The sequence below is a fragment of the Andrena cerasifolii genome, chromosome 8 (assembly GCF_050908995.1).
Source record: "Andrena cerasifolii isolate SP2316 chromosome 8, iyAndCera1_principal, whole genome shotgun sequence".
In the NCBI taxonomy this organism is placed as follows: domain Eukaryota; kingdom Metazoa; phylum Arthropoda; class Insecta; order Hymenoptera; family Andrenidae; genus Andrena; species Andrena cerasifolii.
This window is the reverse complement of record NC_135125.1, coordinates 15,677,290-15,691,416: the sequence shown is the minus strand read 5'-3', so window position 1 is coordinate 15,691,416 and position 14,127 is coordinate 15,677,290. Positions and strand designations below refer to the sequence as shown.

The following is a 14,127-nucleotide window of genomic DNA, read 5'->3' as shown; positions in this document are numbered from 1 at the left end:
GTGGTCAGAGGGTATTCCGTTGGCGATCTCCAAAGTGTCTTGCCAAGCAATCTACTTAGCTGTGTAAATGATGAATCGCGCAACGATTCAGGCTTGCCTTCGATGTCAATTCAGAAGAGCTTCGGAAGGTGTGTAAGAATTGTACTCGTGGAAAATTCTTCTCTCCCGAGGAACACTTCCTTCACTTCTTCGCAACTTCCAAACTCTGTCGCGTCTACGTCACGCGCGAAATCGTTGCCAAGAGATCCCTCAATCACGTCAGACGCTTGAAATTTTCTTTCAATTCTTTCTCTAAGAATACGTCGCGCTCCCTGGCTAACCTTAACCGACGCGGCTGAAGCACGCCAGTCGCGAGCAGAAGTAGGACAGAACGTGGCTGGAAACTGGCGCAATTGCGGTGGAATCATCGAAAGAGCTGTGAATTTTTCTCGGTCCCGCGATTCCGGCGCGGATTACGCCGGTAATCGCGTTAACACGGGACGATATTCAACAACGGGACCGTAAATCGCGAATAATATCGACGCTGTCCGCAGAAAATTTATGATTGCGACCGCGGGGCTTGATTCGCGAGAAGCGTAACTATGTTTGCCAGTGTGGGGGGACAATCGAGGAATAAAACATGCGTTCGCCAATCGGCGACAATCAGACGAAAATGATACGTTTAATCGGCACCGAGCGATGCTGGGAGCCCATTGGCTTCAATGAAACGATAATTTGGTCGAGTAACGAGTGAAATTGTTATTTCGAAGACGCGTAGCCTCGCAGCAGCGCTATGTGGAAGCACACTGATCTCTGGATATCCAACTCCCACAGGCATACTATTTAAATATTTCTCGGAAGCCTGTGTCATTGTCCACCTCAGAATGCCCCATTGTTCTCGCGTTACAAAAAAAACCCACGTCACGTTCCTTGAACGCCACGAATCCGCTGCGCATTCCTGAAGAAAGCCGCAGCGGATCGTTCGATAGTGTCGTCACCGTCTTCGTAAGTGGATTAGCGCGAAAAGCCACGCAGCCTGGTGCCGGAGGCGCGTTAATCCGCCGACGATCGGATGACGTTCTTTCCACGGCGACGGCCTCGTAATTTCGCGGGGTTTTAAGTGACAATGGCGCGACGACAAAGGGGATCTCGTGTTTTTCGGCTCCCCGATGACGTTCGAACGCCCACGCCCTGAGAAAAGCATTCGTGGGGTATTTTCATCGGCGCGAGGTGGATGGTTTGGAAGTCCCTGGTGACGATGGGAAGACTGGTGCAGCTGCTGGATGTAACTTCCGTTCAGTGAGGCTGCAACGCGAACGACGATTATTCGACGATTCTTTCCCGCGACGAGATAAATTCGCTGGTCCTTCAGGGGGTGAAGAGAGTTAGTCACGGTTCCTGTTGTTGCGGAACACGGGGTCGATGGCATCGGAGTTCGTTTTAAACTCGACGAGGAAAATGAACTGATGTCTACTGTGAACTGTAGAAAATTTATTTATTTAAGTATATCAACGGGATAAACCCCGTAAATGTAATTGGGGTAAGTAAATGCAACTAGAATTTGACCGATCTTTTAACGAATATGAAAATTCTTTCACGAATGTTCATCGCACGCTCATTTGCCTCGAATTAATCGGAACAGAAGGTCATTATCGCTCGCCGCTCGGATTCGCGGAAGCGACAAGCCGACGTCCGATTCGATTATTCATCAGCGCGATCATCTAGCGATTTATCAGCGTAGCTCCGGACAGATTCCAAGTTAAACGAAGTCAGGGGACGTCGATGTCAATTTCCACGGTGTTTCCACTGCATATTCGATCGGTGATTTGCCGTCACCGTCGCGATAAAACTCGCCGATAAAACCCCCGCGCGAATAGCTCGTCGAGGTATCGTGTTTTATGGGCGACTCCACGAAAAACCGGCGATAGCCCACTGTTTCGTAGTGACCTCGCTCGATTCTACCTGGATGCTCTTCGCCAGTAAAATCTCACCTTGTTTTTCAATAAAGAACGAACGTATCTTTTAAATGTGCTCGCGAAACAGAGATTCTCAGTAGCGCCACACCCTTGGTGGAAGTAGAAAGGAAAAAAGGGAAGGAGGTGCGGCTGGACCGTTTAATCAGGCTACCGCAGCTTACAGAATCCACTCCGAGCACTTCGTCAACGCCATCCTTGCTGCCGCGACCTGGTCTCCAAGAAACGTTTAATTTTTTCATTTTCAGCGAAGGTGAATAATAAATCTTTATACCTGTCGCGTGTCAGGATGCTGGTGGTAGCTGGGAAAGCTGATTGCCCTCCACGGTGATCCGGCAGACTCGCTGTCAGCCACCTGCAAGCTCGTCTGCCCTCGTCACCTCCACGAGGCACCCTTCTATAGGGGTTAACGAGGTCGCCCGCGAAACAACCCAGTCACCCTCGCCTTCCACCCACGCTCTCCTTTCTCCTGCGCGCCCTTTTTTCTCTCCTCGTTTCTCATGCATATTTAAATTGGCCGCCCGTGGAAATTTGTAGCCAGCTACACCGCCGCCTCGTTACATCGACGGCGCGGCGTGTCCGTCGAATCGCGTTCGCTTCGAACGATAGCGAGGCGGGGGTGAATCGATGGCCGTGGAGCTGATTGAAGGGACGACTTTTGTCGTGGACGATAGTTGGTTGGATTCGCTCGTCGATGGGAGGGGCTGAATACTATGAAATCTGAGAATATGTTCTGAGGAGAAGTAGGGATCTGCGGCTTGAAGAATTCTTAAGTAGAAAAGTTAATTTGCGTATGAATGGAACGCCGATGGTCGATGTTGAGTATTGAATTTAGATTGGGGTTCGACGTCCTACATGAGAAAGTATTTAATTCGAGAAGGATCGTATTTTTCTACATATTAATACAGAAAATTCATGTACCGCAAACGTTGCACCTATTGCTTGCGAAAGGAGGCACTATTATGCTCCAATACGTTGTAGATTGGATATTCATATGACAATGGACAATCAAAGCCTCCTTAATCAACGTTTCGTAAACCCGTTGCTTTTTACGCCAGCTGTTTGTCCGGGAAGATAAATTATTCGTGCACGGTGGAAGAGGAAAATCGTACGTCGAACAAATATAACTAGGGATCGCGTTTTCAGAGCTGGCGAAACGCGGCCCTCTCACAAACGGAATCCTTCATTCTGTTGATCGGAAGTTAGCAGACGAGTCTTTGGAGAAAAGCGAAACCGTCGAACGGAAATAATTAGCCAAACACGTGGTCGCTTTGGCTGCAGCTAGATCCTTTATCGATCACTCCGCCACTTGCATATCCCAAGGAACTCACGTGGCTGTTCAGTTAGCGCGTCTTAATTGGTAAAATATTTATTTTACTTAGCGAGACTCGAATGGAATTAAACGCTCTTATTTAAAGATTGAAGAATGGAGAGGAACGGGATGATCAAATGATTCGTTCAATTTTTTTTGAGGAATCAAGAATCAACCTCGTTTTTACGAATATACCTACAAGGAATAGACGCTTGGATTTAAATCGAACTTTTAAAAGTTCGCTTCTGGCCCCGAAATGCGCGTGACGTTCTGACGCCTCTCGTCCAATCGAGTTTCCACGCTTTTCCTCGAAACTTCTCGATCTGAAGAGGAAAACTCTGCTGGTTGGAGCGTGGCGAAGCGAAAACGCTCGACGAGATCACGAATCTGTCGCGAGGTTCGTGAAAACCGACGGCAGAACGAAAGGCGTTGCGATTAGGAGATTGAACAGCCTCTCTGGTTGAAAAACCTGTTAACTCTAGTTTCTTTCGCAATTTTAATCAACGGCCAGTTTCCTTGCGTAATCCTACCAATCCGACTCTGCTTTTGATTGGTGTGTATCCTGGAAAAATCGTGCTGGTAGTTTAAGCTGAAATATTTCCTTCGATTCATCGACTTACTGTTCGACTGGGTCTCAAATTATGAATAGAGAGGGGCGGAAAGGGTCTTTTCTGTTAGCCTTGGAACTTCCAATAAGAACTTTTGGATAAATTTTCTAATTAAGGGAAACTGTTTTGTACCGACTATATACTATTGCTTGTTTCAGGGCAGCACGAAGACTTTTCTTGGACGTTTACCCTGTGAAAAATGCGGAACATACTAGCGTGGATTGCCACATCAAGGCACAGGGTGAGTTTCAGCAGATTCCAGCAAATTGGAGCAAGTTTGCAAACGCTTAGCAATCTGGGCAGATGTGAACAAAAGTTTGCGACTTCGACAAAAAATTGAGAAAGAATTCCTCAGAAAACGAAGATAAAAACGTCGACGCGCTTTGCGAGGAAACTTGCCTAATAAAACTCGAGAGTCCTCCCCCTGGTTTTTTATCTACTGCTCGCCAAGTGCATCGTGAACGCAATTATTCGCAAGTTTCAGTCCACCGCTTAGCATCAAGCCTGATGTATGCTCGCTACGTTCAACTTTTACGAAATGGAGGGCGAACGTGAGCCGAGCAAACTTTATCACAGCTTCTTCCCTTTGGCGGAAAGAAATCTTGTAACCATACTCTACCACGCCCCAGTGGTTAGCAGAATCTCCATAATCGCGGGGAATCCTGTCCGCCGAAGGGGGTGATTTGCAAATCGTCAGGCCTGTCAATTCGAACCCTTAGAGATTTCCCATAATTATCGACGTGTCCGATGCCGGCGGTGCGAAAGCTCGCGGTCAGATTTTCCATGGAAATTCGGGTTACGTCAGAAAGATGCGAAACGCGCGGCGAGACAGATAATTAACGGCGGAATCGAGGGCGCAAAAAAATGGCCTGTCAGTACAGGGAACGTTTTTAGAAATCACGTTGCCCTGCCTCGAATTTGTTTAAACAAAAACACAGATTCCCGGCCGTCCGCTGTTCCGCTGGAAACGCGGTGATTCCCGCGATTCTGTCCGACTGACGGTTCGAATTAAACTCCTGTCGTATAATAGAGTGGATGACGCAACGGCAAATAGAAACACGCAACGTTTTTCGCTTTCCCAATGAAACAACAGAAAGCTTTCCGAAAAACAAGACGCATTTGCGAGTGGATGATCGCGGCAAGATTTATCGAGGGGAAACGAGCCAAATTTCAGCGGTTCGGGGTTCTTGCGAACAGAATTTCCTCCCAGCGGTCATCGACCCCTCTGTCGCGCGGGGGGGTGTACGATCCTTGCACAATGCTCGCGCCTATAAAATCAAATAGCGGGTAGTTAAACGAATAAGTTTACGCCCGCTCGCCGTCGCGCGAGAGCTCGTACACTCGTCGAGTTAGTGGTGACGTGCAAGGGAAATGAGAAAATTCCTTTCTTCTGCGGCCGCGTTCAGCGATTTACCGTGTGTCAGACCAGCCCACCCCACGCGCGTCTATCCAGCCTCCGTTCTTCGAAATCGAGCTAAACAAGATTCATCCCTGCTGACCTCTAAGCGGGGATTCGTTTCGTTCCCCCTCGATGACGAGGGAAATCACTCGGGTGATAATGGTGATTGTGTTTGACGGTGTAACGCGAGTTTTGGGGAAGACGTAGGGGCGAGAGGAGCACAAAAGAATCCCCCGCCGGGATAATCGTAAGCGTAAAACGAGATGATGTCACGGCAGAGGGGGATGCGCGCAGCGTTTCGCAGAAATCTCGGATTACTCGTATCAGGATCTCTCCTTCGTCGCGTGAAATCGATACTTCCCGCGCAGAGTGTTCCGCTAATTTCGTTATAAACTGTCCCCGGCAAATAGATTTTAGGTATCTCCCTGCAAACTTGGAACTTCTGAAGGCAACCCCCTCGGGAGGGGTTGAACAGCAAGGGATTACGTAACGACGGAACTTTTCAAGTGATCCGTGTCGAATCAGCGAAATATCGAATACAAGGCACCGATTGATCGGCGAGTCATTAAACTAATAAGACCAGACGACGCAGGGGCGCCCACCCTCCTCGATAACCCAAATGCGATTGCCAGTGGGGAGAGCTCTGATCGGTGTAATCATGGTGACGCGGATGAATTTAAAATGGGATTTTTTTCCGTATTCAGGCGCACCCCCGCTGCTACATTTGCCTCTTGATCAACAAAAAAGCCAATATCGCGGATTTTATCCCTGATTTGGCTGCGTCATCGTCGCTGTTGCCTCGGCGACGGCGGGACAAAGGACGTACGAAGACTCGGACCGATATTAAAGTACAGGATAATCTGCGTAACTTTGAATGGTCGCTCGTTTGCTGTGCGCGCCTCGGTTGAATTTGTAATTCAAACAATTTCCCATCGCACCACGCGTTTCGCGGTCCCAGTGATCGTCGTGACGTCTCGTTTAGCTGCAATTAACACAGCATCGGGCTTCGTCTATTTTTAAACCGATAACCGTGTTATCGCCTGCGATTTTGCGGCCAGGCACGCTAGCTGTTTCGAATTTCTCGGAGCGAATGGCTGCCGGCAGACCAGTTGGATCTGGTCGATCCACGTTCCACGTCCATCTATTAATTTTCTGTCGCCTATTCCAGGATCGTTCTCCATTGTCCCGCGGATATTCGAACCACGAAGTATTCGAATTTCTCAGCTCCACCCCCCTCGCAAGTTACAGAGCAAAGTAACCGTACATTTTTTTCCACGAATAGCAGCGTGCGTAGTTAAAACGAAAGTGCGCAGCAATTATTGACTCGAACTACTTGGGCAGCCCGAGAATACCACTCGCGGACGTCACTGCAACGAGTTCGTCGAAGACTCTAGGAAACTTTGTGCTCTAAATCTGACGAAAAGCCACTCGCCGGTGTTGGGAACACTTGCGGATAGTTCGCAGATGAAAATCATCGAACAGGCCCGATCGGAATGCGCGTGGGTTCACGCTGTTCCGGGCGTGCCAAAAATACCGAAGGAGGGAACAACGGCGCGTCGTCGACACGCCGAGCGTACCTGCGCGTGAATACGCGCACGCAAACGCGACCGGCCATTCGCGAGAGCGAATTGCGCAATGAACAACCAGGAAGCTATTTCGAGCGGCTCTTCGCTCAGTGACCACTTCAATGGAGACAAAAATTACGCTCGCCTCGCTTTGTCCCACCGTCCAGCCGGGAGAGAAATATTGCGCGCACGTACTTACACGGCGATCTTCGACTTGGAAACTAGCTGCGCGCAGAGCTTCGGTAGAATCTGCAAATCCGCGCATAGTCTTCCGTCGAAGAATATATCGCGACGAAATCGCGACGGGTTCGCCGGTACCAGCTCGTACATTGAAAATCGCTGGACCGTGCGAGCCGAATTCGCGGATTCCGCTTCGGTGGCCGTGCGTAATTGAACGACGCTACGGCCGACCGAGATGGCACACCGAAACTGCTGTGTTCCCGCTTAGAATTCATATCCTGCGCACGGGTAATCCCTCCATTTCAATAAACACGATTCAGCATCCACCCCTCGGTTCCCTTTCAAACGTTCGATTCCTTATCGTCTATCCGTTTTCTCTTCGTTCGGTAAACGAAATATCGAGGCGGGCTGGCCGTCTTCGTGTCCGACGCGAACGTGGCTCGGGGAAAGTGGACAAACAGAAGGAAGAATATTGGAAAATTCTCTGTGATCGTTTTACAGTACAAAGTATTTATTATTTACCCCGGAGAGGGTAAGTAATTACCGAATGGGCGGTATTAGGATGAGCGCAAATAACACGTCACTGCGAGGCCCGGTGATTCATTGTTTTCGCGAGATGCGCACCTGAAACGGCTAGAAGATAATTGCTAGCGTATCTATTCCTGTCAGTCTCGATCCATCTTCTTTACGAGGCCGTTCGTCACTGGTCATTCATTGGCGATGGCTCGTTCCGGTGCGAGTTTCGGTGCACCGAGGGCCGTGCCATCTTTAAACGGCTGTTGCATAACGCGCGATGAACACACGGGACATCAGAGGCAGGCTATTTCTTTCAGATTATGCCTGGTTGTTTACACTTACGCAACTTCGGGTTTTCAGTGACGTGTCCCCGACACAGATCTCAATGTCCCTTTGCATTAATATCTCGGCAGGTCACTCGGTTCGCCAAACTTTCCGAAGCTTTCATCTGTTATTATTTAGTGCATCTGACAGCGTTACTTCAAAGCACACGAATTAAAATTGCAGTGAAACGATTCTACTAAAAGAATTGCGTTCCAATTATTAAAAAATCAGCGTATAAGACGTTCCTCTGAGAGCGAATTAATTCCAAATTCATCCCCATCGAAACGATCAGCGGGACATCAACGATCCCCAGCTCTGAGGCTACAAAACCTCCCCTCGCCAGCTACGCCTCGTTAAACGCGCAATCTCGTTCCTCTCGAAAATTACAAGCAGTAAGGGAGCATCGTTAACGTCTCCCACGACAGGGACACCCCCGAGTCGCGAGGGCAGAATTTCTCAGCTGCCAAAATTCGCTGCACCACCGACACACGGGGATCGGTGAAAAGGAAGTTGGTCCCGAGGAAGAAAACGTAACCAGCAGGCACAGCGAGGGGGGTGAGCGGCTAATGGACCACCGTTCGGTGGTCAAGAGCCGGGCCCAATCAAACGGCCGTGAAAACGGGACGAGAGGGCGGGGTGGAGCTGGCAGCGCGAAAGTTAATCGTCCGCGAGGTGACATTTGAAGAGGAAAACGGAGTGCAAGTGGAGGGAAATGGATGGCGGGGAGGGCGAGTCGCGTAAAATGGAAGTGCTAGCTCGAGGGACGGGGGACGGGCGAGACGAGGAGAGGAATAGGGGAGAAAGGGAGTAGGGTGTCGCGAAGGGTGATGAGCGAGAACGTTGCCAGCGTGGAAAAGAGAGGCGACGAGAGGGTGGAAGCTGCATTGCAGTATCCAACCCTGGCTAACAGAAGCGCCATCCATTGGTCCGTCTGTGTGATTCTGGTGTCGTTCGGCGAGTAATTGGTTCTCCTTTGGGGGACCAAGGAAACGCTGGGACACCCCTTCCTCGATCCATCGGGCATTGTCGCCGGTGGATCAGGCAAATCAGGGCGGGCGATCGCGGTGGCGTGGTTAGTAGCTTCACTGTCATTAGACGGGGGATCGACGCGACGGTTTCGCAATTGCTGCCAAATTGAAAGGAAACACGAGTACATCAAGTATTTTAGAAGCTGGTAATATGACTTGCAAGTGGAAAGATGACATTTCGCTACGTTAAGGGGGTACACCCGTTTGAATCCTCGGAAAATGTGTACATTTTGTGGATTTTTTTACAAGTCAACGGGTTGACGAAGATTTACCGTTTTTTTACTATCTTTACACAGTATTATGAACTACTTAAAAAAAAAGTTTCAGTTAAAAAACTATTGTCCTTTGGAAGTTATGCATACATATCCGAAAATCTCTCGGTTTTAAACGGCTAAACGGTGGGCCTGGAAACAGCTGTATGTCGTGTCTGAAATCAAAAACAATAACATCTTCTTATAAAGTATGTCAATTGCTATCGTCCAACGGGGCCGGTTTTGAAAATTTTGAAGAATAAAGAAATGCTGAGAGATCAAAGGTAAAGTTACATTTTTCTAAGAGAAAAGGCCACCTTTTTTCTTTATAAATAATAAACGGGGAATCGGAATAAAAAAAGCCCTCGTTGGACGATGTGGAATCTTATTACGATCCTGCATGCAAAATTGGAAGTGAATTGGTTGAACGTAGCGTGAGTTTTTAGGCCCACCGTTTAGCCGTCTAAAATCGAGAGACTTTCGGATATGTATGCATAACTTCCGAGAAACAATAGTTTTTTTAACTGAAACTTTTTTTTAAGTATTTCATAATACTATGTAAAGATAGTAGAAAAATGGGAAATCTTCATCAACCCGTTGACTTGTAAAAAAATCCAGAAAATGTACAGATTTTCCGAGGGTTCAAACGGATATACCCCCTTAAGGGTGGTAAACTTAGATAGAATATTTAATTGAGAAGTTATGGTGCTATAGGATACAAATGAGTCAAGCTTTCTGCTTTTTAATCGTACATTTTATCGATCAACACTTTGGTAATGATACAAATGAGAAGAGGAGGCGCGCCGGTCTCGAGTCGCACGTTCGCAGGGGGCTTCGTTACTTTTTCAAGGAAATTTATTCATTGGCAACGAGGACGGGCACCAGGTAACGTTCTCCAGACGGATGGGAGTGATTCCAATTTTCTGGAAGACGCGCCGGGGGCGCCAAGGCCACCGCGAAAAGATTCTTCCAGCTTGATCTTCGTGGCGGAAGTCGCCCCACGCTTTCAATACGAATCTATGAAATATTTCATTGCGAGAACCGAGAACGGGAGGATCTCGCGGAACTCGACTGCGGGAATAATTTGTATTCCCGGCGTTCTTTTCTTCGTCGAATTAGCTAGATGCTTCCGCCATGAAATATTAAATTCCTCCGGGTGGAGCTGCTCCTTTCTTCACCGTGTTATTTTTCCGCGATTCTCCAGCCCTGCTGCCTCCTTCGACCAGCTTCCCGTTTACCGGCGACACTGTAGATTTCTTTCAAATTTAGGGATCCTTGCAGAATGGAATCCACGGGGAAAGCAAATATCGAGCCCCCTTTTCCCTCCGTTCGACGTGATTGCACAATTAACGGGAACGTTCGAGTCCAGAGCAAATGAAACGCTGTTCCAGCGCTGGTTCCAGGAAAACCTATTAAATTCCCCGACGAGTTTCACCGTCCTTGTAACTACGAAGTACGTGTCCTTTGGAGACCCTGCGAAATCTTTGTAAGTTCGCCTTGGCAACCATTCCCTATTAATCGGAAGAATCCATCGTCCTGTGAAATTACTTGGTTCGACGTTTAATTTATACTGGCGCGCGATATCTTGGGGCGCGATATCATTTCGATTCTTGCATAACGTGGTCGATGAAAAGACTGATTTTTTCCATACTTCCACGATAAGATCTATCTGTAAACAAATGCAACGAACGAAAGCTTGCAAAACATACAAGCAAAAAAAAAATACAGCAGTGATGGAAGTTCAAACAGACGGAACGAATCATTCGAAAACAACGACGCGGGTAAATAAAATGCGAATAAAACGAAGGTAAATAGAATGGAATATGAATGCAGAGAAACGCGGTGGAAAAATTGAATCTTTGCAATAACAACGCAAAGGGGGCAGACCGAATTAAATCCACGTACGCGTGAACATTGCAGTTTTGTGCAGTACACGCAGTTATATTAAAGGATACGTGTCATAGATTATTGCTAAAAAGAAAGAAGAATGAGAAAGGGTGAAGGACGAGAGACGATAAGAGGAGGTGTGAAAACCAAAAGGCGGGAAAAGCGATAGCTACGGGGTGGGAAATACGCCACGGGCTTCGATTTAAATTCGCCAGCCTCTGTTCGATTAAATTGCGTGCTCCATTCAGCAGGGTCTCGCGGTGTATTTCGACGATGGTCGATAGGGTGACGCCGACGAGAGGTTCTGCCGATTAAGCGGAAGCCATGGAGCCGCTCGAACCCGCACGTACGTTTCCGGTGTGCAGAAGTTTTCACGGCAGCGGCCGCCGACGGTGCTCGCAAATTAAATTTACGTCCCCGGAATATTGGGGTCGCCTTTTGTCCGCGAAATTTGAATATAAAACCGTGGACGTAATTCAACCGCGGCTGGCCGACGAGGCCGAGCGGAATATTTGCTGTCTTAATAAAATTGAATCAATTCTTGTGGGCTGGGACTAACCGCGACCACCAAAGAAACATTTCTTCTCTTCCTCTTTATCTTCAATCACCAATCGTTTGCTTATTCAATTATTCCCATTTATCGATTGGCAAGATTGACTTTATCCCTCAGCTCCTTTGCCCTCTCTCTCTCTCTCTTCCTTGATTACTGAATAATAGCGCAGAAACAAATTTAATTAAAATTGTAATATATTTCTCGTTCATCTTCCTGCATTTTCTCGATACTTTTAATTTTCCACGGGTCGAATCCATCGAGACCGCACGTGCACAGCCTCTTCTTTGAAATTCCTCTGCCGGTCGATCGATATTTTTATATTTCCCCCCTCTTCGCCGACGCGTTCCATCCCCCTAAAACCGTCTACCTTTTCAGGCCTCCGCCTCTCGTTCCCTCGTTTCCAGAAGTGGCTGCTCGTTAGAGATTCATCTGAAAGTGCCCTTCTCCTCGGGCTTCTAACCAGAGATGAGACCGGGATTCAATTTATTATTCGCGAGGATCATCCCTGGCGAATAAGGTCGAGGAAACTGAGAGTGGAGATTGAGTGTTTGTACACTGCTACGGTGGCTGTTACGGGGGCTGACGAAGGGGATGAAAATAGGCGCGGATAAAGAGTAATAATTGATGAGTGGCACCGACAATTTCGGAGCGAAACGCCCCGTCGAGTTTGGCGATCTTAGCTGTTTCCCTTTAATTAATTAAAGTGGTATCCGACTATTGTCTTCGTCTAGGTGTCGGCCTCTCTTTAGCCTGTGCCAATTTTGTGTCCTAAGGAACTACCTTCCAGCCGTCCTTAATCTCAACGAAGAAACAGCAGCTACTGGCTCCTCTCCTTTCTGTTTCCTCCTCGCAATTTACCCAGTTGGCCGAAAATTTAAAGCGCGCGTAAACACAGCGCTCCATCGATCTCACCCCCGCACCCCTCCGATTCGGGGCAGGGGCATAATTCAACAGAGGCCGGCAGGGAATCCCAGCGGTGCCGAAACTCCGAAATCCGTGCTAGCAGCTCGCGTGCGAAACGCTGGAGAACGTCGACGTTAATCACCGTTGAAACAAGCACGGATTAACAATATCCAGTGCTGACCCAGATTCTTTGTTTCGCCTGGTGATCCGAATATCTTCGTGGCGGGGTTTACACCCTATCGTGCCTACGAATCCTACGAGTTTGCCACGGGTTTGCGGGAATTCCTCGCGGGCCGAGGGTCCGCGAAATCCTTCGCGCGGCTCCGAATTCCTTTATTCTCGTCCTCCGTTAGTTTGTCACCTCACCGTATTTTCCAATTTCCTCGGAATATAAACAGAGGATAGCTCGTAGAATAGAATTCTTCCTTCATCCCTAAATGCAATATATTCTCAGAAAAGTAGCCCTTCTGTGAACGAAGTACAGAATGAAATTGCATTTTTTTTCAAAGGAGAAGACGTTGCAGCGTTGGATTTTAGATACTCTTTGTCAGAATTTCCTTTCTCGGACTCTAAAATTCACCTCCCACACCCCCGAATATTTCCAGTCTCGAGGCTTGAGCCAAATCCAGAAATAATGCCGCTCAATTCCTCATCGATTATTCCCACCGGGCAATCGCGAATGCCAACCGAAGGTATGCTTCCATTAGAATCCCCAGGATCGTTTCAAGAGCGGCGCCCGATTAATCTCCCAGAATTTATTCTTCGATGCTCGCGTCGGGAATGAAGCCTCGTTAATAAAGTACGATTTAATCTCCCGGCGAGGGTGAAGCCCCCAGCTGAGCCTCCGACTCCGGGCCAGCCAATGATTCTGAAAGTTTTATGCCAGCCGCAGCAGGATCGCGTTAACAACGGTCGACTTCTCGAAAGCGGTCGGTTCCGTCGCGATCGCCTCGTAATTCCACGGCGATATCGACGGCCCCCGTAGACGGTCGGCGACGACGTTCCCGCGGCAAGAACTCGGGAGACCCGACGGTACGTCCGCTGCAACCTTTTAGAAAGTCCCGAACAATGCGGCGCGAGCACGCGATCTCGCTCGTGAACACGGCAGAAGTAGTGGCTGTAACGTGGTTTCCAACCCGGGAACACGTCGAAAGCACTGCCTCGAATAGCTGGCGAAGCGATCGTGCTGCTGGAATTGGGAGCGAGCCTGAACACCGTGGCCAACGCCAGGAAGCTTCGGCTGGCTCGCTGGGGAAGAGTTATCGCGCTCGATGCCAAGGAACAACGGGTCGAGTGGTCGATATTGGACACTGTGTTAGCTGATTCCTCCGCTTCCTCTTCTCTCATGCTTCCTCTGCCAAAGATAATAGCACAGGGAGAACTTGCCCAGAGGGAAAAGTTTCCTTGGACCCTGAAAGTGTCACGGAGGGCGTGACTGGCTTGAGGTGGATGTTGCATCTAGATGTTCGAGACCCGTGCATATCTCGCGCAGTTTTGAGAATCGCATGATACGCGATGGGATTGAAAACGAATTTAAAGCTCGCTGCTCGCTGCTGGGCTGAAGATGAACGTCTCCTCAGATCCACCCAGGACACACCGAGCCTACAGACAGGGGTAATTAATTTTTAGCCGCATCCAAAGCCAATCCC

General features: G+C 48.6%; 1 protein-coding gene across 1 annotated transcript in view; it reads right to left on the bottom strand.

The window, feature by feature from the left end:
* Nucleotides 1–1,925: 1,925 nt before the first annotated feature.
* LOC143372311 (uncharacterized) overlaps nt 1,926–14,127 on the bottom strand; it is a 130,429-nt gene continuing 118,227 nt past the window's right edge. Inside the window, exon 5 of the transcript XR_013086275.1 lies at nt 1,926–1,937. The gene's annotated coding sequence lies outside the window, so the exon portion shown is untranslated. The remainder of the gene's footprint in view (nt 1,938–14,127) is intronic.